The sequence below is a fragment of the Camelus bactrianus genome, chromosome 2, assembly GCF_048773025.1.
Source record: "Camelus bactrianus isolate YW-2024 breed Bactrian camel chromosome 2, ASM4877302v1, whole genome shotgun sequence".
Lineage (NCBI taxonomy): Eukaryota > Metazoa > Chordata > Mammalia > Artiodactyla > Camelidae > Camelus > Camelus bactrianus.
Genome location: NC_133540.1, coordinates 11,752,134 through 11,779,656, shown reverse-complemented (window position 1 = coordinate 11,779,656; position 27,523 = coordinate 11,752,134). Strand labels below are relative to the sequence as shown.

Below are 27,523 nucleotides of genomic sequence, written 5' to 3'. Positions count from 1 at the left end.
GTTAATAACACGTATACAAAATGCCACAGAGAATTCAAATTATTGTGGAGAGGAGCAAAAGCCACAGAACAAAAGCAAAGTCATTACAATGAGTCAATTCAAAATTCACTGGACAAACATGCTCAATGCATTCAAAGAATTTTAAAGGCACACTGCAAACCATTCACTTAATGATCTACAGGCTAGAGGAAGCATTTCCCTCTTTAAAAGACAACAGAAATCAATAGGGTGCCCCAACAAACAAGGACCAAAGAACAATCAGGTTTTTAACGGTTCTCATAAATCAGCATGTTCTAAACATCAAAATCCAGAAATTTTAAACATTCATTCAAACCACAATGAAACAAGCATTTCAAAAAAAAAAAAAAAAAACAAAGAAACTAAGCACACAGACCATGTACATAGATTAATAAGCATGTCTTGTACCGCTGGAAGAAAGAACAGGCTATAGCCTTTTACTTGAAAAATAAAACTACTTTTAAAGATAACTGCTAAAACACATTTCAACATTCATGTTGCCTTCAAAAATCTGAGGCACTTGTATCTGATCAGAAAAGCAATTCTGAGTAATAGTATGTTACAATTCAGCGCCAGATTGCTTTAGAATAAAAAAGAAAAGCTACTGTTCCTCAAATCCTGCACAGAGTGTGAAGTGCCTCCCGGCCTCTTTCTCCTCCCGTTTTCTATGCTCATGCTCCCCAACACTTCTGAAACAAGTATGACAACCTCTTATTCCCAATATGCCAAATGACAAAAGAATATCAATTTATTTGTGTAAATATATGCCTACACCTTGAACTTGAGGAGAAAGGTATCAGAATTCTATATGGAACTTATTTCTACCTTCCTGAAATCACACACACAAACGTTCACACAGACACAGACACATACCCCCTGGATTACTGGACACTTCAAAAGCTTACGAATTCCAACTTCTAGAAGATAACTTTGTAGTTAGTTTAAAATGCAATTCTGTCAGCTTTTGAAAGCCTTGATCATCTGCTAAACCATCCAAATATCAAAGAGACCCAATTAGCCTTCTCTGTAGAATGTAATTTCCATTGATGGCAAAACAGACCCTAAGAAGTACTGGATCAAAGACTCGTGTTTATCACTACCTATGATCGTTTTTAAGCACATTAAAAGATTCAGAAATGTATGTCTCAACAACATTTATTTTTATTGAAATAGCATACGTGTTCAATTGTCTATACAGAGACTAGGTCCCATGATGGTGTTTAAGATCTATTTTGTGTATTGCAATATTTATTTTCAAGTGCAGACAAGGAGGGTGTGTATTACTCAGTTTTAGAGCACCTACTTAGCATGCACAATGTCCTGGCTTCAATCCCCAGTACCTCCAAAATAATAAATAAAAATAAGTGCATATTTAAAAATAAGAATAAAGTTATAAAAAAATACAGACTAAAAACCACTGCAATCTAGCTGCTACAATTATACTAAAAAAACAAGGGTTTCTATCAAACACTGAGTATATGCCAATCACAGAGACAATCACAAATCACACCTGACAACCATCACGTGTGGTTCTCAGCTAACCTACTAAGTAGACACGGATGAGCAACCCGGCACTGCGGATGAGGAGATGGATCTCGGAGGAGCAGTGGACGCTGACAGTCCTGCTCCCCGCGACACCACGTCAGCCCAGGGCAAACGCTGACAGAGCTGCTCTGATGGGACACCAAGCTGCATGGAGCCTTGGGGCACTGGGAAGTCCCAGAAAACACTCAAAATTGTTCAGTGAAAAACCAGCTCAAATATATTACATTGTGCCACATCCTTTAAACAGGGAACATGACTGAGACTTTTTGATGCCTCCGTGTCCTTTCCGCCATCATCAATTATTTGCCCTCTCAACGTGACCAGTGATGAACTGGACCCCATATGAAGTGCACTCAGATGGCAGAGCTTTTAAAGCTGTTTTATGAATTTTGTAAGACTCTGTCTATGCCTCACCCAGGCGGTCATCCATCACTTCTCACCGGTGTGGACGTACCACCTGAAATCACTCCTTTCTCCTTTTTAAAATCCCTTCATCTAATCCAGACTTTTCAACAGCAAAGCAGCAGCTCAACCACAGACAGTGGACAGCTTCTCACCAAATGGACTCGAACAGCCCATCGGACTACCTGGAAGCCCTTTTCTTCTATTAAACCCACTTCCGGGTACTTCATCATTTTCTGGTTGGTGGACTTGGCCACCGACTGGCCAACTCATAGAGCTCCCAGCCTCACATCCAGGGGTAGGAGAGGACCCTGCTCTTGGGAGAAATCAGTGAGGAAGGCGGACATCCTCCAGCCAGGTTTGCACGGGTAGAAGTGCAACAGTGTGCTCAGAAATTATACCTTTAGCTTCCCTGGGCTCCCATGGACTGGTTTCACATTAACCAAACTCATGACACACTGATGCAAGAAAACCAGAAACTTATTAATGTAACAGAAGAAGTGAAACTATGAACCAGACTGAAATATCAGAGTTCAACCATGAGTACATTTTCTCCTCCACAGCCCAATCACGGGCAGGCAGTCACATGGCAACCATGGACAGAAGCAGAGCAGGAAGGGTTTGTAGATTAACTCAATGGACTAAATTTCTGTTATACGAAAAGTTCTACTGCCTAGAAAATAATTAACGCTAATCACAGTGCACACTTCGTGGACAGTGGCCGAGACATGACAGTGAGCACCTGTGTAACTCTCCTTTCCCTGTCCTTTCTGGGCTAACTGATGCAAAGTGGTACAAAGATTCAGGGATGCAGATACCTCTAAACACCGAAAGCCCATCTCTGGGAGCCTCAAAACCAGACAGCCAGGGTTTAAATACCAGCTCTGCCACTTACTAGCTCTGTGACCTTGGCCAACTTACCCTCTCCGTGCCGAAATTTCCACACTGTAAAACTGGGATAAAATTCAATCCTTCCTTACTCACTTGTTGAGAAGATTGAAGGATTCATTTCTGTAAAACTCTCAGAAAAGAATGTACCACATTTTTGTTGTTCAACAAATGTCAACTTAATATAAAAGTGATTTACAAGTCTCCCTTCTAGTAATATTATGTGTTTCCTGGCTAGTATAATTCCCAAAGAAAATCCTTATTTCTCCTTTTATAAACTCTTGGGGAGCACCCTCCCATTCCATCCCACCACCTGTTTAAACTAGGTAGGTGATGCCTCCTCCCAACTCCTCTGGGCCATGGAGAGTGCTTCTCCCTTCATACCCCTGGCCGCTGGATCACAGCTAGCCCTCGTCACACTAACAGGGTGAGGTGTGAGTCCGGGGAGACAAGCAGGGAATGTGAAACCCTGCCTTTCCCTCCAGTGTTGGTCACCATTGGGAAGCACCTGGGATGCTCAGCTCCATGTCAGGACAGCCCTGTGCATGAAGGGGCAGGTCCTCTCAAGGGAAGGCTCGCTGTGGCCCAGAGTTACCTGGGACAGTGTGAGTCTCTAATTCTGGGACACAGTATCATTACACACATTTTCCCACAGCCCTGAAGTTCATGGAGAACGTGGCTTCATCAATAACAAAGAAGACATTTATCGCCTGCCTACTCTTTTGTGTCATCTCTCAGTTGGCTGCTGGAGACAACATGCATATAAGTATTGGATCCCCTTAGGCCCCAACATATATGAAGTAACAAAAAATTCTGTGGCTTAACGTTGGTTCAGGGTGACTGTGTAACAGTTCTGACTCTGCTGATGCTTAATTATGGGTATAGGAACTATGGAACCTCCTCAAATATCTTTCATCATAAAGCCAGCATTTCTTGTTTTCCTGTTTCTTAGTAATTGACAAAGACTATAAAATGATGGCTTCACACCAAACAGCAGCTAAAGATTATGAGCCCTCTTGACATACCCACTGTGGTAAACACTTTACATAATTTCTAATTCTCACAATTCTACAAAGCAGATACCAACGTCCCAATCTCTCAGACGAGGGAAAAACTCAGAACGAACTGACTCAGGCTCACATGGCTCAGTGGCAGCGCGTGCACGCAAACCCAAGTCAAAAAACTACACCCCTTCCTATATGTACCAAATCTCCTACCACCAATTAACACACAGCAGCGGGGTCAATACTCAGGGAAACCAGCACACTTTTCAGATTTAAGGTGCTCCAGAGGCTGCTACTAGCTGTTTTATAAATTCCCGGCTCACTGGTTTCTAACACTGGAAGAAAAGTCCGACTTTGCCATTGTTTACACAGCAAGTCTGAGATGTTCACAGCGAGATGACAGAATAAAACTAAAATATAAGCAGAACAATTTTTCCAGGTAGACAGACATAATGGACATTGTGCTATTCTGAATCATCAAGCAAAGAAATCAAAACAAAATAACGTTGTTTAAGCCTTCTTTAACAAACAGGAAAATTAAGACGGTAAGATGGTGCAACAAGCGCCACCTATGGCTAAAAAGACCTTCCAGGTTGCCAGGAAGCATGCAACACAAAATTGCCTGTAGGATCAGAAACGAGAATCAGATAACTAAAAGCTTCTGTAGCACATACTGCACTTTGCTTCGGGGGAAGCGAGGGTAACTCAGTATTTAATCTGATATTGCTAATACTCCTGAATATAAACAAAAGACACAGGCTCATGGAAACTCATCTTAGAAGAGGAAAGAATCCAGTCCAGCCACTTCATTTTACAGGAGGGGAGACTGAGACATGGGACCTGTCCTCCTTGCAATCGGCAGCAAATCTCTCCTAGGCCTCATGTCTTGCACTGTAGCAAAAACGAACAGATTTGTACTAGGCCTATATTCATAAAAGCCGCGTCTGTATTTTTCCGAAAGTAGGTTATCTAAGTATCTTGCAACATACTTCTCAAAATCCAGGAAATCATACGTTTGTTGAAATACAAAAACATTTATTTACATAATAAAACAACATGAGCTTTATTGTCTCTATTAAAAAAGTTACATATCAAATCAATGTTTTGATATTTTAAACCTGTTAAGAGTGCAGGAAAAAAGATCAAAATTTTCTTTAATCACAAAAGAGAGAAGCTTATTCCCTGAAAATGATCAATGTGGATGTCAGAATCCAACGAATTTAAATGTCTGAGTGGATGGTTACACGGCAACATGACATCTGAGTTCTAACAATACACATTCTGTGTAAATAATCTTCAAGGTCGTCTGTTTAAGGCAATTTAACTAGTCCCTGTCTGACTAGAATGATACAGATTTCATTAAAACTTCATAGTGCACTAAAAAATAAATGAATCCTTGTTACTTTAAGCCATATTCATATATATCATATATATACATATTAAATATGCATCAGTAATAAGCCACCCTCTTTAGTATTCAGAGTTGATCCTTCTAAAATATCTGTCATTGTGACAGCACATTTTTACTAAGCACCTCTTGAGTTCTTTGTATACAAGGCTACTAACTCTCACAGTCATAAAACTTAAATGATATTACTCAAATTTCACAAATGAGGAAATGTACTTAAGCCATGAAAACAACTTATATATACATCATCAGGAAAGAAAAGAATAAAGATTTTCTTAAAATATTCACTGACAATCTTTTCTTCCATATTAAGACTACATAAAACCAATTCAGTCTTTGTAAGTATTTTTGTCAATAAGGGCCACTAGAGAAAAACAATTAACATCATCAGCAGTGGTTGGACTTTCAAAGCCCCCTTCTCATTTGCACTATAATTATTTTTAATGTTTTGTTTTTAGTGCTTACAGAGCACTAAAATACATAAAAATTATCTTTTTATGCCACTACCTGAGAATTAAACATCTGTGAAAATGTACAATTTTAATTTATGTCACTATGTCTCACATTCTCATTGGTGTCTCCCCTTTGAAGGCCTCATCAGGCTGAGATCACTAAAATCGGCCATTTATGGAGTCACAGGTGTTCGGGTAACCACTCAACGGGAGGCTGATTAGAGAAGCAATTAAGAATGCATCCTGTGCAGCCTGGGTTCCAGCACCGAGCTAGCCACCGCCAGCTGCATGTGATTTGGGACAAGCTGCTCTATCTCTCAATCCCTCAGCTGCAAAAAAGGAGACACTGATACCTACCGTCAAACACATGCTATGAAGTAAAACATGAGGAAAGTATTTTAGCCTTAGGGAGGTGTCCACTCAGAGCGAGTTTGGTCATTATGATGATGAGGATATCTGTTAATAAATTCAGCTAGACCAAAAAGGAGAAATCACCTTAAAGGAGAAACATTTTAAGCCAATGAACATTTCCTTTTGGATGGATTGCAGAATATTCTATTCATTTTTTTAATAAACAAAGTTTTGTCCATTAATAATAGATTTACAGGTTCATGGACAAGTCTCCAGAAAAAGAATTAGAGGCCTCTAACCTCTGAATACTAAGAAAGTAAATTTTAAAAAAAATCAGGGGGGAGATTATACCTCATTTGGGAGAGTATGTGCTTAGCATGCATGAGGCCCTCAGTTCAGTCCCCACTAACTCAATTTAAAAATTTTTTTTTAAGAAATGGAAAATTAAAGCAAAATGATGGAGGAATACAGAAATTTTTTAGAGACTCATCTCAGATTTAAGATGTGGAATAAACCATCCATTTCTCAGTGGAAATCTTGAGAACTATGTAAACTGAATCTGAGATGTCTAGTCTTCTAACATTATTCATGAATTCATATTACCAAGTCTTAAAACTACCTGATAACCCACAGTTGTGATACTGATCACAACAGCTGCCAACACGGATCTAGCTCTGGCTAGGAATGCTCTGTTCTGACATCTCTGCCCCTGAGGCCTCAACAGGCTGAGAGCACTAAATTCAGTCATTCATGAGCATCTCCTGTAAGTCCTCCCTTTGTGCTCCTCACTCTCCGCTCACCAGCCACTCTGAGGGAAACACTGTTATCATCATCCCCACCCGCAGATAAGGCCACTGAGTCACAGAGACTAAACCCTTTCCAGGTCATATTGGCATTAAATTACGTCTGTATTTCTACTGTTTTGCTTTTGACAAAGGAATCTGAGATATCAATTCAAGGGAGACTGTTAAATAATAAAATCTGTCAGGTCTTCACCTCAAAGAGCAGATACTATAAATTCCTGATGTAGGATGAGGCTGCCGCCACAAACTGACTCAGCTTGAAATTAATATCCAAGATGAAGCAGCGGATACACGTAAATATTCACGATTGTCAACTCCGCTCACGGGTCTGGGCCCTTCACTGCCTGAACTGGGGTGAATACTCCACCCGTGTCAGGGAGGGAAGCGCGGCTTTTCCAGGTCTCCCCAAGGCTTCACGGGCTATTTCCCCCCACAGACTGTCCTCAACAATTAAAAAGCTCTCAAGATTTTTACACCATGCAAAACTGAAATACATTTCTGCAGATGGAGCACTTTCTCAGGCTTAAATTTATTTTGCCTACACTCAGCAGCGGGGGTAAAAGAAACAAGACTCTGCAAAGTCTCTGATTCTCACCACTCACACTAGTAGAAAGGCCACTGCACAAGATGTCTCTTCAGAGTGCAGGGTGAGAAGAAAATAAAGCCGCCCCCAAACACAGGCACTCCCAGAGATAGCGCTCAGCAGTCTTCTGCACACTCACGGTTGTGCAGCCCTCATCACCATCTATTTCCAGAACACTTCATCACCCCAAAAGAATCCCCCTGTCACTAGCAGTCACTCCCTAACCCCCCTCCACCTAGCCCTTTGCAACCATCACCTGCTCTCCGCCTCTGCATGTGCCTATTCTGGGCATTTCAGATCACTGAAGTCAACAGTATGTGGCCGTGTGTGTCTGCTCCCTTTCACTTAACATGTTCTTGTCAAGGCTCGTCCATGTTGAAGTGGTATCAGCATCTCTTTTATTTTTTGAAAACGATAAGTTTATTAGAGTGTTGTAAGTACTATCAAAAAGAGTAGAGTGGAGCTTAAGTGATTGTGTTTCAAAGGGAAAATGGCGGGTTGAGCAGTCAGAGTGGACTTCCCAGAAGAGGTGGCCTTTTTCATTTTCCTCTTTTCCTTTTTTATTCACTCTTACGTCTGAATAATATTTCACTAAATGGAGATTCTACATTCTGTTCATCCATTCAGCAGCTATGTATGGACAAGGTCCAGAAGGATGAGTGTATGAGGCGACTTGCAGGGATGGCATTTAAGCAAAGGGCAAGATGTGCTTTCAAAAAAAAGCCCACAAACAAAGGCGCAAGGAAATTCAGTGCGTTTCTGAGCAAAGTGCATGCTTGCTTCGGCAGGAAAACCGTGCAGGGCTGGGGCGGATTTTGGCAGGAATCACGGCGTGGGAGTCACCTGAGAAGACTCCCCACTGCACGCAGCTCAGCCAAATCTCCTCCCTCATCCTGTATTGTTAGAGCCATATTTCTAGGTTTCTCTTATTTCAAGTAATAGCACTTTAACTACATATCTGATCATTTGCATCAGACCACTTTATCTCCAAGGCACAGAAATTTATTCACTAACCGGAGCAGCTCCAGAACATAACGGTGATGGATTAGGGAGTCCTGCAGCATCCCAGCCTGCATGCACAAACCCCACATGTGCCCTGGTGATGTCCGGAAAATTAAACGCATGGAAATATCTCACTGCTGCTACACGTCATCTGCCCTCAAATTGCCCCAAACTAATGCTGGCAAAGCACTACTCAGCCCTCTCACTACAAAGAAAAAAAAAAAATGCTAAGAAGGCAAATTTAGGCTCTTCCATTGAAAACCAGCAACCATCAATGCCAGTATCTGAGTTGGAATGCTCCTGACTTCTAAAACCACTGCGCCGTTACTTTTCAAATGTGGAAGTCATATATGAATTCCACGTAGATGATATTACAGTAGGACTTTTCTTTTCAAAATTTCCAGTTGCAACATTAGCACAAGAAAGTTTATGTTTCAGCTTTAAAAAAATCAATTATCTTCCACTTTCTTAATTTTGAACCTATTATTATTTTATAAATGGAGCTATGCTGCATAATATAAACAAACTGTTTGAATTCTGCAAACAAGACCTTTATGACCTCACTATTTCAGAGCAAACTTTAATGGTGTTTTGAGAGGTGGGGCCTGGGGTGCTCACTAACAGCTCACTAAGGATGTGCTATTAAGTAATGCAAAGTCTCTAACTCCACATTAGCTCAGAAACCAAAGAAACTACACCAAAGCCTTACTTTATCATTTTTAAATTTTGCTATTCTTTGGAATATTAAATTTCTTTAAAGATATGATTTTTTTGAGAAAGACAACAGCTGTATTAAATTTCCTCTCACCAAGAAAGCAATCTTTATCAAGAATAAATACCCCATGGAAATCGAAATGACGGGAGGTTTCTAGCTAAGTGAACATGCAGATCTGAACAGAAATCTAAATCCTATCAGATCTCACTCGAACCAGCTCAACAAAGTCCTGGGCTACCCTGGAACTTAGCTCTTCTGTTCCAAAAGTTGGCTAAGCTAAGATCGTCACACAAGGCAGCGAAGGAGAGAAGAGGAAAGTCCACCTGGCAGCCTCCATCCCTTTTCTTCCAGCCAAAAGTCGCCTCTCGGGCGACCCACATAACAAGCCCTCCCCATAAGGAAATCCGGCATCCACACTGCCCCAGCCGTCCCCAAGCAGCCCTGACGCCCCTCTCCCAGCCTGTGAATGGTGTTTTAGTGGCCCCCCCAGTTGGTGGCACCCTCCCCCTCTTCCCCGCTACACACACACACACACAGAGGAACGGCAGCCTTCCCAAATCACAAAGTTGATTATATCACCCCACTTCAAACCCTTCAGAGGCTCCCTGGTGGAATTCTAGCACCGCCCCCGACACTGCTTACCCAGCCTCAACCCAGTTTCCAGGTCCCCAGTGACCTCAGGGACCCCCTGTCCTGCTCCTACTTCCCACTTACCTCCAGGCTCATTTTGATTGTTTCCCAAGGAAGACTTCCCTCCCTCCAACCTCCGCAACTTGTTCCTCTATTCCTAGAACATTCTAGGCTAAGTCAACTTCTGACACTGCTAAGCTCACAAGAAGCAAATACATTTTGCTTACTAATGTGGGTCCACCCACTCTCCCCTAGACACACAGAAGTGCGCGTGTTATGAATAAATGAATGACGGGGTGGGTCTCAAAGGGACAGACAGACCTGCTCTCGCCCTTCCCGACCCTTCTGTCTGTAGAATATCAGAAGCAAAAGCAGAAGTACCTTTCCTGAGGGTCAATTCCTGCTGACACCCTTCACTGCCTCCAGTGTCTGTTCAAATAAAACCCAACGTCTTCCAAAGCCCTTCACCCCAGGCTCTCTCCAAGGTCCTCCCAAGCAGGGGAACACTCCACCCTGGACCACAAAGGACACTCTCCCCAGGTCCCCACCCCACAATCCTCCAGGCCTCTGCCCGGGCTGCACCTGCCACCTGAGCCACACTCTTGACTCCTTCTCCTGGCTGACACTTACTCTGTCCTCAAGATTGAATGTAGAGCCCATTTCTTCCAGGAAGTCCTCTCTGATAATGTCCTTTAGGTCTTGGCAGGGCTCCATCTATAGCAACAGTACATGGTGACCAACTGGGTTTTTGCCCACTCCTTTGAAACCACGAACTCTTGGGGGCCACGTGGGAAGGAGTGAGAGATTACAAGAGGGATGGGGGAAGCAAAAAGCAAAAATCACAGCCCAAGTCCCAAATTCAAGGATACTTTCTCAGAAAAAAGTATAAGCTATTTCACGCCTGTGCAATTTGGCTACTATTTTTGTGGCTTGTGGACAGCAAGAGATTGGTGTTCTAGTCCAAAACCCAGATTACATGCAAAGAAATGTATATATTCATATCCAAAGGAAACCAGAGCTGTTCAACAACAGTTTGCAGTTAGAATAGAAAGGAACTTTGATAAAGGCAATCTCTCTCTCCCTCTTCTTTCTTTTCTGGCATCATATAATTTTAGAAGTATTTGCGTGACTAAGAGATGGCTACAGCCCGTGATTCTGCACTGGAGTGTTTGGGGCTGAGGAAGCCCAGATTACATTCACTGCGTAAATGCAATCACACCAACACACTGATAGGTGCCGTGGTGGTGGAGCTGATGTTCCAAAGCAGGCAACCTTACTCTGTAAGAGAACTCTAAATAAAAAGTAAGAATTGCAATGTTCTGTACTCAATTTCATTCGATATATGGGTCATTAACTGATAGAATATCTTCACTAATGTAACCCAAATATAAATTGTCAACGTCGATTTTCTTCATCTGACCGTTTTATGCTAACTTTGGTTATCAAACCCTCACTCCATATGGAAAGCTCAGGCCTATGCTGCAGCAGTTACATCCCGTGGAAGAAAGCCTATCAAGGGAGAACTGGAGAGTTTCCCTTCAGAAGCTGCTAAGTCTGGTTTTGCACCTGTACGTCATTTGCAACCACGTCATCGTCAAAGGAGTAAGACCTTACCTCTGTGGGGCGAAAATCACTGCGGTGCTTCTGAACCATCAAAGAACACTGAGCTTTGTGAAACTGTCCTGAGACACTTACATCGTATTATTTGTGAAAGGCTCCAAAACTGACCCAATTCACCAATCCAGGTACAACAGAGAGGTACCGGAATTAGTAGAGAAAACATGCCGTTGAAGTCTGACAAGGCCCTGCTTGAATCCTGCTACAGCATTGACTAGCCGCTAAACGGACTAATTCCTTAACCCCTCTGAGAAGGCTTCCCAATCCGCAAAAGGGAGCTGCCATCGCCCACCTGTGAGGCATGGATGAGAATGCAACACGCAAGTAGGGCTGCCGACTGGTACCTGACACGGGGACTGACTAGCTTCCGTCCGCTGCCCTTCTCCCCTTTAAACTTGCACTGTTCCCCCTGGTAAGGATCAAACCCCTGGAAAATACTGCCCGAATCTTCTGTGTATCCCTGAATACATGCATTACCCTTAGGAGGCCAGAAAAACAACTGCCTCCTCCCCAGTCACTATCAATGTTCTTAAGAGTCTGGGTATTTTTAACTCAAATTTTCAGGGAGAGTATTCCAGAACTTTGCACGCACCATTCTCCAGGTTGGCTCCCCTCCCAGTGCCCATCTATTGTCACCTCAGATCCTCTGTCTGATTGCCTTCTGTTCATTTGAAAGCGAGTCCAGTAGGGTGGCGACTCCCAAGGACGCCCTCCCTCCCTCACAGGTGAGTGTGACTACTTTCTCCCCAATCCAACTCCAGCTTCTTAGAAGTCTACCCTCCCGGACCCTGCAGACTCTGCATCTTCCCAAGACACACATGTGGCCACGACCCTCCTTTCAGATTTCTTCCAGGCTGGCCCTGCCCAACCCCCGGCCCCTTAAGGATAAATGGCATTAGTCTGAAAATCGCAAACGCCGCAGACTGACACACGAAAGCTGCATGATCTGGGCTTTCCTCCAACCCAGGCACAGACCTGCCCCCCCTCAGCCTCAGTCTGCAGCTCTCAAGATGATCTAATTCACATGCGCGTCTGTAAATGCCAGCTAAGAGTGACGACTCCCAACGTGTACCTCTTGTCTGGCTCCTTCACCTGAGCCCCAGGGCCATAGACCCGAGTGCCTCTTTGAAGTCCTAACTTGGATGACAAATGGCATCTTAAAAATGCCTCATGTCCGCCATTTACTCTGGAATTCGATTCCTGGCAGGTACCTCCCAGACACCCCATTTTAGTAATAGCCCCAGCACCCACCTATGTGTTTGAGGTCACATTCAATTTCCACTGTTCCCTCCCCCAAGCCCGGCCCTGGATTCAGTCCTGTTATATCCGTCACTAAGCCCATCTCAAGTCTGGTTCTGCAGGGACCACGGCCGGAACCCCACAAGCTCACAGCATGGTGCACTGAGTCACAGTCCTCCAAAGGGTGCTCCCTGGAGGGGGAGGCATCTCCTGCCACTGGTGACCTCAGAAGGCACTGTATTCTCACAAAGGAGGCCCAGGAGAAGGGACTCAAGGTTCTCCCGTGGTCTGAGATTTGAAGGGCCCGAGGTGTGGGGGAGCTCATAATTAGCAGACACAGTTGTCAGTAAGCAGACGAGGATGGAGGATCCCAGGCCAGGCTGTTCTCACTCCGACCCCTGGGCTTTCGGGAGCCACGGGAAAGGCCTGTGTCCAGGGCATAGCCCGGCCATCACAGATCCCAGCCTGCATTTGCCAACCCGGACAGACTAGACTCCTTATACTTGCGACATGTACTTCTGATCTGTTCCCCACCCACAATGTGATGGACTCCTTCAGATATTCTCTCTTGTCTGAAGCGAGACAAATTCAGTGAAAAATGAAGTGTCCACATTTGGACCAGTGCATGAAAGGAGAAACAAGGCCTCATGGTCAGCATGATGGTGGTGGCCAAACACTTTCACCGGGTGAGATGAACCATGGTGGGGGTGAGAATCTAAGGTCCTAGGTCGGCCAAAGCATCTTCCTTCACAGTTGACTGGGGTGTTGGAGACTCACTACCGCAAACTAACGACAAGGCCGACAGAGGTGGACGTCAGCTGCAACAGACACGGAGTCAGCTATTTACTGCCAACATGGGTTAAAAGTAAAGGCCGGTGCAGGGAGGCCTGCACGGCTGCTGAGGCAAACCACAGACCCGGCTCTGAATGCCCACTGGCTGGAGCAGGGTGGAAGCTACGGTCCCCATTAGCCGTCCCTATGTCCACCAGATCCAGGTGAGCCAGCTACTTAGGAGAAGGACATGTTGTCCTGATACTCAGATAAACCAGCCTCGTAAAGGGAACAAAAGAGTGGCATGGATTTTAGACCAACTTCTGCCTCTTTGTGAAGGCAAAGTAAAGTAAATGGCACGGGAAGTAAAATGCAAAAAAAAAAAAAAAAAATTAAATAACAAAACGGTGACTGCTTCCTCCAACAGCTGCTCACCCCCGAGCCTGCCACTTCCTCACCAGTGACCGCCAGCCAGGCAGCGCCTTCACGCACGTCACACAGCGACAGCCAGGAACCGAGTGCCAAGCACGTTTGTGTAAAAGAAGGAATGTAGCAAGATGCTGCAGAATTTGACTTTACAAGTTTAAATACTCCATGAAAAACATCCCTCAGCAGCCGCCTAAATGAATTCGCATCTCACTTCTTCAAAACAATCAAACAAATTTAATAAGGGCGCATTTGTCACCAAATATAAGGAGGACCAAACTGGTTCCTTAAAGCAAGGATTTTAAGAGGTATCAAACACCAGTGGGTGATGTGCTAAAAAAAATTAGAAAATAAAAAGATGACAAGAATAATACATGGATTAAGGCAGCTGTTAATTTTTTGCTTTTTAAAGCGATGGAGACAGCACGGAGGGCGATCTAGCTATTTCCAATGCAGGGTGTGCACAGCCCACATTTTCAGACGCAACAACATGCTCACAGGGCAGTACAAGAGAAACAGGAATAAAGAAAAAGGAAAAGAGGAACAAGAGAAAATTAGAAACACACAAGAACAAAAATGACTTTGACAGCACGTACAAGAATTTACGTGAGTGTGTGAGGCCAGGGACGCGGGGATGGTGAGACCCACCCTCACCTCCTGCTCCAGGGAGAGCAGGGGCCTGAGGGGAGCGGCGCTGCCGGGGGACCCCAACGTGGTCAGCGCCCCTAACCAAAACTCCACATACATGGGTCTAGGCAGGTCTTAAGCTACAAATTGTGGTCACATTTCAGGCTGGACAGTTTTATGCACTTCCACCAAGAGTAGCAGCAGAGAATTAGGCTCTGTTCCTGCACCAAAGCATTGTTTAAAAAATTAATGTCTGCGGAATAGTAAAAGCAACAATGGAGTAAAAGTGATTGGAGGAGAACGTGCTAGACCCTAGCTCACTGGCCGCGTTATCTCAATGACGTTAAGATGCTGGCTGAGACCTTACGGTACCAAAACAGACAGACGCACCAGGAGGGAGATTTAATGCGCTGCTATATTTTGATGCCGGGAGCCATGCCTGGTACACGAGGTTCTCGGTAAACAATGGTGACTGTGTCAACCACTATGGGCTAAGCACATATCCAGGTACTCCTCCAAATCCCAAGGGCAGACTTCAAAAGGCAAAAACAAGCAGGAATTCTCTGGTGGGTCCGCAGACCCAGAGCCAAGCAGTTGCTGAGCAAAAATGTCACCAGTGCCTCCTGTGACAAGAGGAGGCACTGGCCAGGGGGCAGGGGCAGGGCTCCAGGCTTCCACTGCTCACCCACCAGTCTGTCCAGGGGGAGAAGTTGGTCCCTGCTTATTTTGCACCGATGCACCTACCTTGACTGACGCCTTGGGGATCAGCAGGAGGTGACATGTGAGGTGAACAGAGCCAGCCTCGGTGTAGCCCGGTGCTGGCAGCTGTGCCCTCAGCAGTGCCCAGGCTCCTAAACCTGACACTTCATCTCCAAGGAGCAGATGGGGAGCGCGGGCATGTAGATCACAGGGCCCTGTGAGGACAAGAACAGATCATGGCCACGACATGCCTTGCCCCTTCCTTAAGCATGTTCCGGAGGAACAGGAAATTCATCCAGAGCCCGCTAGGCACCTCACGCAGGTGGGACTCGGGTCCTCTTGCCTATCACTCACAGGGCTGATCTGGATATTCTTTTTATCAATTCTCTGGCATCTTCTCCTCCAACTTCCCAACAACCAGAAAGTAGAATCTGATCTTAGTTAATTTCAAGAATCACAGAGCACCGCCTCCACAGCGGGCCCGGCAGCACGTGCCAGGTCGTCCGACCATCACCTGTGGGACCGCCATGAGCCCTCTCCAGACTCAAAGACCGAGGCCGTATGCCGGGGGGACACAAATTCCCTCACTCTCCCCAGCAAAGGGGGACCACCTCTCGGCAAAGGCATCTCACCGTCTTCTGCCCTAGGGACAGCACAATAGATACACGGGGAAACAGAGCAGAAGTTGGGGGGTTAGGCAGCCCAGAAGAGCTCGTCTGTAATTCCGAGGCAAAGTGGGGCCGTTGACTTAATCACAGGGAAAAAGTGAGGATGAACATTTCTCTGCTCTTTCCCATACTCCGTGATACGCCTTTCCCTGCATAAGGAGTTCATTCGGAGGTCCCTGGCGGTGTTTCTGATGTCCTAACATGGCATGCTGCCTGTCGGGCAGGAAGAGAGGGCCTGAGCCGAACAGGTGCTGAGCCTGGGAGGCAGGAGACACTGGCTCCAAGCCAGCTCAACCAGCGCCTCGTTCTGCCTCTCGGGATTCAGCATCTCATCTATAAGCAAAGGGATGAGACTGTCCCAGGAAACGCTGCCCAACAGAAATGAAATGAGAGCCATGTAAAGAAAGTTTCCCAGTTGCCACATTTAAAACGGTAAACAAAGAAACAAACCAACAAACAAAAACAAGTACTAGAAACTGATTTTAAGAACATATCTTACATAATCTACTGTATGTAAAATACTATCATTTTGACATGTAATCAATAGAGGAAGTAACAAGATAGTTTATATGCTTTTAGTAGACAAGCCTCAGCGTCTCATGTGCATTTGAACTACAGCACATCTCAGCTCAGACAGCCTCCTCCCCAGTGCTCCTAGCACAGTGGCTGTGGCTACTCTATTGAACAGCAACTCCAGGGGTCCCAGCAGGGTCCTGGCTGAAAAGCAGGAGTAAGTGCTCTAACACTATCACTAAAAGGATCTCTCTGAAACAAAGGCGGATTCACTTTTAAATGTCTGTAAACCGGCGGGCTGCACCTCCCTCCCCCCTTGGATATAAAAGAGTCCAATTCCTTGCTGAACCCTTTCTGGATGGAGAGAAGAAACCCGGCACACAGCCAGGGTGGACTGGCCTCCAGGTAAACTTACCTGCTGTCTGTGTCCAGTCCCATGAAGTCCTCCTTCTCAAACGGCATGCAGAGGAGTGGGATCTTGTCCCCAGGCTTGTCAGGGGCCCCATCCAGCCACTTGGACTTGAGCAAGATGATGAGTGACTCAGTTAAATCCTCGATCCTCTTCTCCACCACCCTGCAGTTCTCGTAGATTGAAGGCCACGTCGGTGCGCGGCTGCTTGTCTTACCTCCCCATGCAGCACAAAGACAAAGAGCTGAGAGTCATTAAGCGTGATGCAATACAGCTCCTCTGCACGTGGAGCTTCTCGAAGGCCTTGGCCGAGAGGCAGTCGGTAATGGTGACAAGGCCCACGACCGTGCGGTGTGTCTGGAAGACGCCTCATCCATTCTTGGTCGCATAGTGCTGCCTGTAGTGCGTACAGAGTGCGCCCTGGGAGCTGCACGGGCTGATCTGGCTCACCAAGGAGATTCGCTTATAGATGCAAAAGAAATTCTCCCCTGAGATGATCCCCACTGGTTTGACCACCACGGGAAGAGTCTCATAGTCCTCAGCACACTGCATGTAGTCAGGAATGCTCATGTTGCAGGCCCTGCCGAGAGGGGAGAGGAGATCGAGGTAAATATTGTGCTGTGTGCTGTGGGCGCCTCTGGGTTGCGGTGACCTGGTGTGTACCAGCCAGAAGGCAGGGGAAGCCCAAGCAAATCCAGGGGTACAATTTGTCCTTCAGAGCCTGCACATGGTAACCGTAGCTCGGATCTCTTTACCCAGCTTTTGGTCTAGGCTTCCTGCCCCTGCAGAGAAGGGTCATTTCTTGTTTTCTGTTTCAAAGCACCTAGCAAGGCCCTGATGCAAAGTCACTGCTCAAAAATGCGGAATAAAGAAATGAAAAAAGGAACTGCTTTCCGCAAGCCCCTTCAGCAGAATATAAAGAAAAGGACAACAGTAGGAGCAAAAGATGTGGATTTCAATTCCAATTTAATTGAACCCCTAAGCTGCAGAATAATGGATAAGAAAACTTGCCTTGGGGAGGAGGGTACAGTTCATTGGCAGAGCACATGCTTATCATGTACGAGGTCCCCGTACCTCATTTTAATAAATGAAACAAATAAATAAACCTAATTACCCTCCTCAAAAAATACTTTTTAATTCAAAATTCAAAAAACACCTTGCAATTGACACAACATTGTAAACTTGACTATATTTCAATTAAAAAAAAAATCCTTGCCTTACAAGAATATATCTGGATTATGGAAGTTTGCAAATGTAAAATGCCTAGGGTACCAACTGCATAAAAAGTGGTGAATACAAATTTACTATCCCTCCTTTATGAGCTATATTTCCTTCGGGGGGTAATAACCTCTCAGAGCTAATTTTCTCAGATTTAAAAAAAAGTAAATATTACCTGATTCTCAGTACTGCTGAAGAATCAGATAACCCTATGAAAGCATCTGACCCACAGAGTTTACTCAATAAATGTTTGTTGAATGAATGAATAAACAAGCAAAATGAATGCTGCTCCCTGCCACAGACCATCATAATGGTACTGATTAGAAATCCCAAGCCCACGTTCCACCCGTCTCTACACTAACCATGTGGGTGACCTGGGCAGGCGTGTGTGCTTCTCTAAGCCCCAGTTTAATCGTGAATAGAAATGATGGCAATAACACAAACCTCAAATTGTTAGGGAGTAAGTAATGAATCGTACCCCAACTTTGCAAGATGGAACCATTAAGGAAAACTGGGAAAAGGGTCCATAGGCCCTCTCCATATTATCTCTTACAACTACATGGGAATCTATATTATATCTCAAAATAAAATTTCTACTTTTTTAAAGAAGCTATTGAGGTTAAATGTGCTCACTGTCTCAAAAAAGGAACACACAGAAAAAATAGGACGATGCCCAGCACATGAGATACACTCAGTTAACATTCCCACTGAACCCACAGGTCCCTCCAAATTCAGAGCAAGAGGATGGGTCCTCGTGGCAAGAGGCCACTGCAACTGAAGCTAACAAAGCTAATGGTGCTCACTTCCAAGAGCCCCTGTCACCACCCTTGTTCTAATTTTTTATTTGTAATTTTTTTCTTTTTATTAAATAGAAACTCCCAATTGCATAGCCTTCACCTGACTGGACATCAAGATGGCAGCCCTTCAAAATCTGACCACAGAGATCATGATGGCAGCCCTTCTTGGTGAAACAATAAAATGAAAAGCCATTTCCACAAGACCTCTGTGTAAATTTACTAGGGAAATTCATCCTGGAATGAGGAAGAGGACTGGGGAGGAGGGGCCAATCTGGGACATAGAGAAATATGGGCCACCTGTCCCATGATGGACTTTAGACTCAACCATCACCCTCCAGGAAATTTAAAATACACAGCGACATAGTGCTATGGGCAAGATTTTTTTTTTTTTAAATCCCTGAATCACTTGCAGGTCTTGTTTCTACTGAGACACAAATAGATTATGTGTATAATGTTTCACAAAAGCCTTAAAATATTATCACCCCAACTTGACACATCAAGAAACTGAGGTAGAGAGGTTTGTCACATTGTGCAAGATTAAAGAGAGGACACGACAGACACCATATTTAAATCCAAGCCCCTGCTCCTGTGCTCACACTAGAAAGTGTGACATACTGCCCCTTTTCTGCCCTCTCCCTGCAATAAATCTCTGAAGAGTATTTTCTGTGCCACCTGGAATCACAATAACATCAATTTTCCACAAAGAGCTACGTCACTCCTTGCAGGACGTAACAAAATCTAAAGTGTTGGGATGGGAGGAGAGATTTGCATTTTCTGTTTCTCAAAGGAAACATGGCTTTAAAAGAAACTGAAAAGCACTTATCTAGTCTAAGCCCTCATTGTGCAGAGAAAGAAACGGAGGGTCAGAAGAGATGAGGAAAGGGCCTCATTAAAAAATATTGCTTCAGTGCAGCATCATGCCATCCCTGGGCACTGCTGGGGGAGGATCTGGGAGACCCAGGAGAATGAGTGTTAGAAAACGGAAAGAGAAGAAGCATACAAGGCCCTGTCTTTAAACCACTATACCATGAAATTCCACCATATTACCCAGTATGGGGGCAGCCAATAATAAGGTGGACTAAACAGGTTACAGAAAACTGGAAGTCTCAACCATAGTGGAAATTCCAACATTTACTATGTTTTTTTCCCAGTTCAAGCATCAACTCAGTGGGCACTCTGTACCAGGGACTACACGGGGCCTGGAGTTCTCCCAAATACAGATCTCTATTACCACGTGTGCAAACCACATAAAGGCCACCAGAAGAAAAGCGCTCACAGATAACATGGAATTACTGAAACTGAAAGCAGCCAAACAGCATATTTTACTAGGAAAAACGGTGCTGCTAGAAATGGACTCATGGACATAGAAAGCAAACTGTGCTTAGCAGGCAGGAAAGGGGAGATTAACAGATACACATTAATAAATATAAAATAAATGACAAGGACCTACTATATAGCACAGGGAACTATATTCAATTTCTTGTAATGAGTTCTACTAAAAACAATCTAAAACATATGTAGATACATATGCATATGTTTATAACTGAATCTCTGCTGTACACCTGAAACTAACATTGTAAATTGACTACACTTCAATAAAAAATAAATTTAAAAAATAATTAAAAATTAAAGCAACGCCTTTAAGAAAAAAAAAAGAATACTGTAATCCCCTTATCTGTAGGTGCTGGAGAATCCTGGTTGCAAGCACCAAGTCCACTGGATCTCTCCAGCACTGGCTGTCACCCTTTCTGACCATCAAACAGTCACTTGGCTTCTCTGAGGTTACTTTTCTCTTCTGTGAAAGGCTACAGTAGCAACTAACGATGTATAGAATCTCATCATTCACAAGCCCAACAATTAGTGAGGACTTCCCATGGGCCAGGCTCTGGAGAGATGAAAAGATACAGTCCCAGATATATTCATGGGTAGAAGAAATTTATGCCATAAAGACATTAATTCTTCCTGTTTTGATACACAGATTCATTGCAATTCTGTTTAGAATTCCTACCAGATATTTCATGGAATGTAACAAGTTATTTTATGGTCAGGAATAGGCATGAAACTTCTTTAGAAACACCACTGAGGAGGGGTGGGTATGTCACTCATTTTCACTGGTTTTTGTGATGTGATGAAAACGTTCTGGAATAATAATTGTTGCACCACTGTGAATATGCTAAAAGTTGCTGAATTGTACCATTAAAATGGATGGACTTCATGGTGTGTGAACAATATCACAATAAAGCTGTTATATGAAAAAATATTTCTTGACAATTATTTTTCCCTCTATACTACTAGTCTGCCCCACGATTTAAGAAAAACAAAAAACCAAAACAAACCAAACTGTGCCAGGAGCTCTTTAGGACTGCAATGTCCCTGGGTCTCCAACGCCTCTGGTGGTGCTGTTCCTGTTAACGCACCCTAGCTGGGCTGGGCTAGTTAGGGACTGTAACTATCTTTTTAAAATCGACGGTTACACGTTTCACCCTGGGAGTGGGAAGGAAGGAGCATGTCACAGCCTCATGCCTTCAGCTCATTTTTAACTGAACCAAGCCCTGCTTTCAACACTGTAATCCCTGGCACTATAAAAACACGTGACATCAACAAGCACCGCCATCATTACACCTGAAAGTGTTCAAGGTACTTACCTGGGGCAGAAACACTGAGGGAGGAGACAGAAGCTCGCTCAGCACTGAGGATCCACTTTCCCGACTCCACCAGAAGCTGCGCTTTACAGCCGGAGGCTCTCAGCCCAGGGAGCAGCGCCCACGTCGCTGAGCTTGTCCTCAGGGTGCAGGAAAGGAAGAGCAGGGCAGCCCCGGGGTCGCGGGGCAGGGAAAGCGGGGGGGGGGTTGGTGGAAACGCGGGCTGCAGCCCCGCTCGGAGGCCAGCCCCAGCCCCAGCCGCCTGCCCACGTTCGGGTCCGCAGACCCCACCCGCCCGGGACACAGCCCGCCCAGGGGCGGGGACGGGCCGGCGGCCGAGGAGAGGCAGCCCGGGAGGAGAGGACTCGCGGGCGGGAGAGAGGAAGGGGACGCCAGCCACAGACTGAGGGGAGCCCGGCTGGGTGAGAGGCTGCAGGTGCACACCTGGCCATGGACAGGTGTGGCCGGGGCGCCGGGGTAGGTGGCGCGGGCATAGGGGTCTGGCCAGAGCAATTCAGCTGAACACAGGCTGACTGGCGCCCTGGGGGTCTGTGACATGCCGACCGCCCTCCCGCAGCCGCCTGACCCCTTTCCCGGGAGCCCCCCACCTTGCACTTCCACAGCCAGAGGCCCCGGCCCCGGGCAGGAGCTAAAGACCTACCGGTCGACAGAGCTGAGAAGCCTTTAGGTCCGATCCCCGGCTCGGAGCTGGAGCTTCCAACCCGCGGTCCAGCTGGCACCAACTGCCCATGAGCAGGAGGGCCAGCGATCCACTCTGGGTTCTGCGAGAGAAGGTGGGGCAGCGAGGGAGGAAGAAGATGGGAGGGGGAGGAGAGGAGGGGAAAAGTGGAGGGAGACAGATGGACCTGAAGAGCAGAGAAAAGGGATGGATCTGGAGAGGGGAGGGTCGTAGCGGAGATGCAGAGAAAAAGATTTGCCTCTGGGGGCACCCCAAAGGAGGCGGCAGTCCTGCCTCTGTACCATTCTGTTACCCTTCAAGGCCCGCAGCACATGTTTTACCTCTCTGATCCAGGCCTCCATCCGATGCTTCTTTAGAACCCCTATGGGTATCACACCCGATGCCCCCACGCGGAGCTGGGTTTTCTGTTGCTCTGGGAACCAAGCACCCGCAGGTGTTGTCGTTCAGAACTACCTTGGGAAGAGTACCTATTCCCCTTTTACACGCTGGGAAACAGGCAGGCATGATCTTGCCTTAGTTCCACTCTCCCATGTGTTGGGCTGGCGGGGAGCGGGGTGGTACAAGATCAGAGCCCCAGACAGAGCAGACTGCCTGAGTGTTGGTGCACAGTCCCCATCCCTCCTGGGTAAACCACACCCCACCCTAGTGGAACCATCAAGGGCTCACAGTAGTTCCCTGGGTGTGGGAGAGCTATCCTCATGTAAAGGAAAAGCCCAGCTGGGCTAACAAGCTAAGTCACAAATCTAAGTGTGATAAGTGTCAGTTTACTGATCTAAATTCTGCTGGGCTAAGTCGTAAATCTGAAGTTTAGTGTCAGTTTACTGGGCTAACAAGCTAACTCGTAAATCCAACCTCAACAGGTGTCACTAACTTGATCTATTACAAGTTGATAAGCTCCAGTGTACTGATTCCTTGCTTTTTGTTGTTTGAGCCTTATTGGCTATTACCCCTTACTTGTAATTAACCCTTTAAAACCTCATGTGCATGTCTTGGAGTTGCTCAGAACTTCGGAGCAGAAGCCCCTCTGAGCCCGCCGGCATAATAAATCTGAGTACTCCAACCCTCCCAGTGGTGCTTGTTTCTTGGCTGGCCTGTTGTTTCCATAACACTCAGTTCCAGTGCCCTGCTTGCTAGGTAGATAGGAGTGTTACCGAGTCCAAATTCATTCTCCTCAGTGCAGGACAGGCCAATAAGTTGGGAGACCAGGTGTTGGGGCAAGGAATAGCAAGTCTCTGTAGACCTAGATGGCAAACTAATGTCCTGGAAAACCATCTCCCCAAGTCAGAATTCAGGCTCCTTTCCTACGTGCTTGGTTGTTGCAATCTTCCTGGTGTAGGAATTCCTTGTTGTTAGAATCCTTTGTTCTTGCAGCTATCTGCCTGGGTCAAATCTCTGTAAACCTCCAACAAAACAAACGTTATTTTCTATTCTGTAATTTGTTATCTTTTTATGAATGAAAAAGTGTTAAATATCCTTAAAGGTCAGAGCCTTCAGAATAGGCTCTCCTGTATATTTCAGGCTCTAAGCAACATTGTTTTACAAGCAAGATGAAGCCTAGGAGACAGAGCATAGGGTTTAAGTCAAATGAAAAGATCTAATATGCAGTCAGATTTGTTCTGTTCTATTACCCGGGCAGAAGCCACTTGAGGATTTAAATCCCTTTAAGTTAAAAATAACTAAAACTTTAAAGGAATTTACATACATATTTGGGAATGTGCATAGCATATCTGGAAATGCACACAAAGGACAGTAAACAGTGGCATCTCCAGGGAGGGCTGGAAGAACAGAGGATGAGGGAAAACTTCTTTCACTTGTGTAGTTTTGTTCTCTGTTTGAATTTTTTTTAACCATTTGCATGTATTTCTTTTTCAGTTAAAAAAAAATGTGTAATGGAGCAAAGGAGTAATTAGCTCAGCAAATACAGCAGCCATGGAATCACTGAGTCATCATTTTGACTTAAGCCAGGAAGCATTTATTGACTCTCTCCAATGTGCCCAATGCTATTTTAAGAATTCTTTTATTATTATTATTTATTATTATTATTACTATTATTATTATTGTTGTTATTTTTATTTTATGAAATAATAAGAAGTTATCCCCCACCCCTGCCCATGGCTGGTGGAAAATCAACTGAGTTTTTATTGAGTTGTTTTCCAAGGAGTAGAGATGAGTTATAAACTGAACACATCTTCAGGGCAAAACAGGCGGAGTGGTTTTACAGCACTCCAGACAGCTATGAAGGGTTTTCAATAAAGGTGCCCAGAGGCTGAGAGAGAAAGCCTCTAGGCCCTAGAAACAGCTGCCCAAACTGCCTTCTCCATGGCACTACTGAAGTAGGAAAAAACAAATCTGACTCCATATTTGTTCTGTTCTTTGAATTTAAGAAAACCACGTTAATATGCTCCTGTATTTTCATGGGTTATGATGTCACAGAGGAAACGGACAGGTAAACAAGGGACCACTCTGCCGTGATCACTGAGCCGGGGAACGGGATGGGCGGCAAGATGTATGACGCAGCCATAGCAGTGCCCGTGCTTCTAGGCAGGTAACCAATGTCGCCTCGACAAGGTGTCAAATACTTGTGCCCACGTCCTAATCACCTGACGTGTATTAAAGAGAAATGGAAACTTATAAAATTCCAATACCCTTGGTGGGTACACCGTCCAAAGAGCAAAGTCACAGTTTGACAACTGGCCATCCCGTTTCCCTGGGATTCATTCTTGGAGAATCTTAGAAACCACTCCTCTGTCCTTAAGAACTGCTGCATATTTGTCCTATCTTTGGCTCAGGGATGGAGCATGTTCAAGTGAACTTTAATGTCTGCACAGATTTGACTGTCTTTCTCCAGTTTCACGTGTCCATTCTAAAGAGGCCTGAGCTAAGTCCATCCTCCGAAATATCTATTCCCTCCAGTGACAGCTCATTGAGCCTGCAATTAAAAGCCAACTGAACAAGACTGTCTGTCCTCAGCTAAAAAGTTCACCCACCCTTCACTGCTTTCTTAATATCCTCTCCTGGCTAATTGCAACAGACTAACACCTCCCTCTACCAAGCTCCCCAACTATGTCAGTTTTTCTCCCCAAAGAGAAAGTAAGGTCCATAAATGAGGAGTCAACTCCATAGTCACCTCTGAATTCCTAGCATATAGTAATGTTAATAAATAGAACTATGATTATGTCTTCTTTCCTTTAAAACATTTCCAGTTATTTGAATGAGACCTTGGAAGAGAGGTGTTTGCCGTCCAGTATCTTGATCCACAAGACTCTGCAGGCCTTTTTCGGAATGGCTGCTCACTGATTCATTCAAACCACAGCTTCTCATTCCAGGAGTAGCTGTGCTTCTCTGCCAGGAGTTTGTGGTCACTCTCATGCCAGAAGAGCTTTAAACTATATCCTTACTTTGGATTTGTTATTTTTCCCCTCTTCCAACAAAATTGACTTTCCTTACTGTCTTGCCTTGAGGAATTTTTTTTCCTAGTTCACCCTTAAGTAAACCATGCTTCTCGGAATGGGCTTGGCCTTACATATGATCAGTCATCCAACTCCCAGTGTGAGAGGCTTCGGGCTCACCTCCTGCTCTACTGTCAAGGCAACTGAAATTCAGTACAGGAGCCAACAGGCACCCCAGGGCTTCTAAGGCTCATGTATCACCCAGAATCCCTGCTTTCTGGTTTGTCTTGGCTTCTGAGGATTTCCCCTCAGTTTCTTGACAATTAGCTGTGCAGCTTGAAAGATGAGGAAGGAAGGTTTTATTTCTTAATCCGCATTTTAAGAAACTTGTGTAATGAAGGTTTTCACAAGTTTCTACAACCCTCCATTGCCAGACAGAAAACACACTAGATATTTTCTATGTTTAGCTATCATGTGTATTTTTTCTTTTGTTTTCTTAACTGCAAAGAGACATCTTTTAATTAAAAAAAATTACGGCCCCAAATAGGATAGAGAAAGGGCAAACAAAATTAAAGGGCAAAGACAGAAAAATGATAAGTACTCTACAAGGTTAATATAATAGTTACTCTATGGATCAGATCAGCAATTCTCAGTAACAGCTATTTGAAATATGACCATGAGGTAAAACGTCTCTCTTGTCAGGAGATGGCTAATAGAAAATAGAATTAAATCAACAAACTAAAATTCTAAGTCTGGCGAGGTACAGAAGTCTACCAGCAAAATGTGTCGTCTTCTGGAAAGGAGGGAGGCTCACCAGCTCTTTACTGTGGAGCCTGAGCCCATGGGAGGACGGTGAAGTGAGCTCTGTAAGTACCCAATTAGCAAAGTGGGTGATGAATAAAGAGACGTGAGCTTTGATGACAGAGATGATACTACTATTCACTTGTCCTGTAAAGTATGTCTTCACGTTCAGTGATCACTACCTCAGCGTCCTCAGGGATTAAGATTATAGGAAAATTCACAGCCTGGGCCCAGACCTCCTCTTTGAGCTCGTGACACTGCACTTAGATGTCGCAAGGGCAACTCCAACTCCACCTGCAAAGAGCTGACTTCATGATGCTCCTCCCATAGCCGTCCTGCCCAGGGCCCCTGGTCGAGGGGCAAGATCTCTCTGCCTCTCCCAGCTCAGGCCCATCACTCACAGATGTGACTGGACCCCTCATTCAGGGCCCAGATTTCCTCAGTCACCGAGTCCAACCACCCTCACCAGTCCTAACAGATACTCACTGGCACTCACTCAGCACTGACACTGTGCTGGGTACCATGCTGCACACTGTGCACACGTTATCTCACTGGATCTCCACAGCAGTCCTGGGAGGTCAGTACATCACTGCATTTATTGATTAGATAAATTGTTTCTCTTCCTTGAGTGCATCATCCAAAGTGACACGGCTACTGAGTCACAAAACTGGGACTGAAAACCACTTGAAAATTCTACACTCCTACACCTGGCAGCCACCCTAATCTGACTCATCACATCACCTCCAGCTGAGCCTTCTAAATGTTTCTAAGCATTCTACAAGACAAAAGTGATCTACGAGAGCACCCCACTCCCCTACTTAAAATCTGTCAATGACTGTCCACTGCCCTTAGGAGAAAGCCCCACCGGGCCTGAGCACAGCCCAATGGCCCGGCATCTGCTTTCCCTGCGCGGCATCGCCGCCTCACCCACCACACAGCTCTACACTGGCTGTGTCCAGGACAGGGATGCTGACTCCGTACAACCCGGGGCTCGTCTCAATCGAACAATGATCACCTTCTTCAGTGTCCACCTTCTTCACTGCTGACTCTCAGAAAAATGTTTTCTCAGGATGAATCAGTATCTTTTTCCTTACAACTTACCGTCATTGATAATGAGCTCCACCCAAAGAGAGAAGACTTAATTCTCAGTCTCCTTATCTGTAAAGTGAGAATAAAAAGAAAATATGTGAGATTTTAAGAGAAATA

General features: G+C 45.1%; 1 protein-coding gene across 50 annotated transcripts in view; it reads right to left on the bottom strand.

Annotated features, from left to right (window-relative positions):
- The window catches only part of LOC141579475 (uncharacterized), a 195,019-nt gene that overhangs the window by 90,730 nt on the left and 76,766 nt on the right, over positions 1–27,523 (bottom strand). For 46 of the 50 annotated variants that reach the window (XR_012511066.1, XM_074375954.1, XM_074375953.1 and 43 more), the window contains 4 exons: positions 22,089–27,475; positions 21,431–21,567; positions 16,777–17,350; positions 15,226–15,395 (listed from right to left, as the gene is read on the bottom strand). The gene's annotated coding sequence lies outside the window, so the exon portion shown is untranslated. The remainder of the gene's footprint in view (positions 1–15,225; positions 15,396–16,776; positions 17,351–21,430; positions 21,568–22,088; positions 27,476–27,523) is intronic. The other 4 variants (XM_074375906.1, XM_074375927.1, XM_074375879.1 and 1 more) reach the window with 3 other exon arrangements.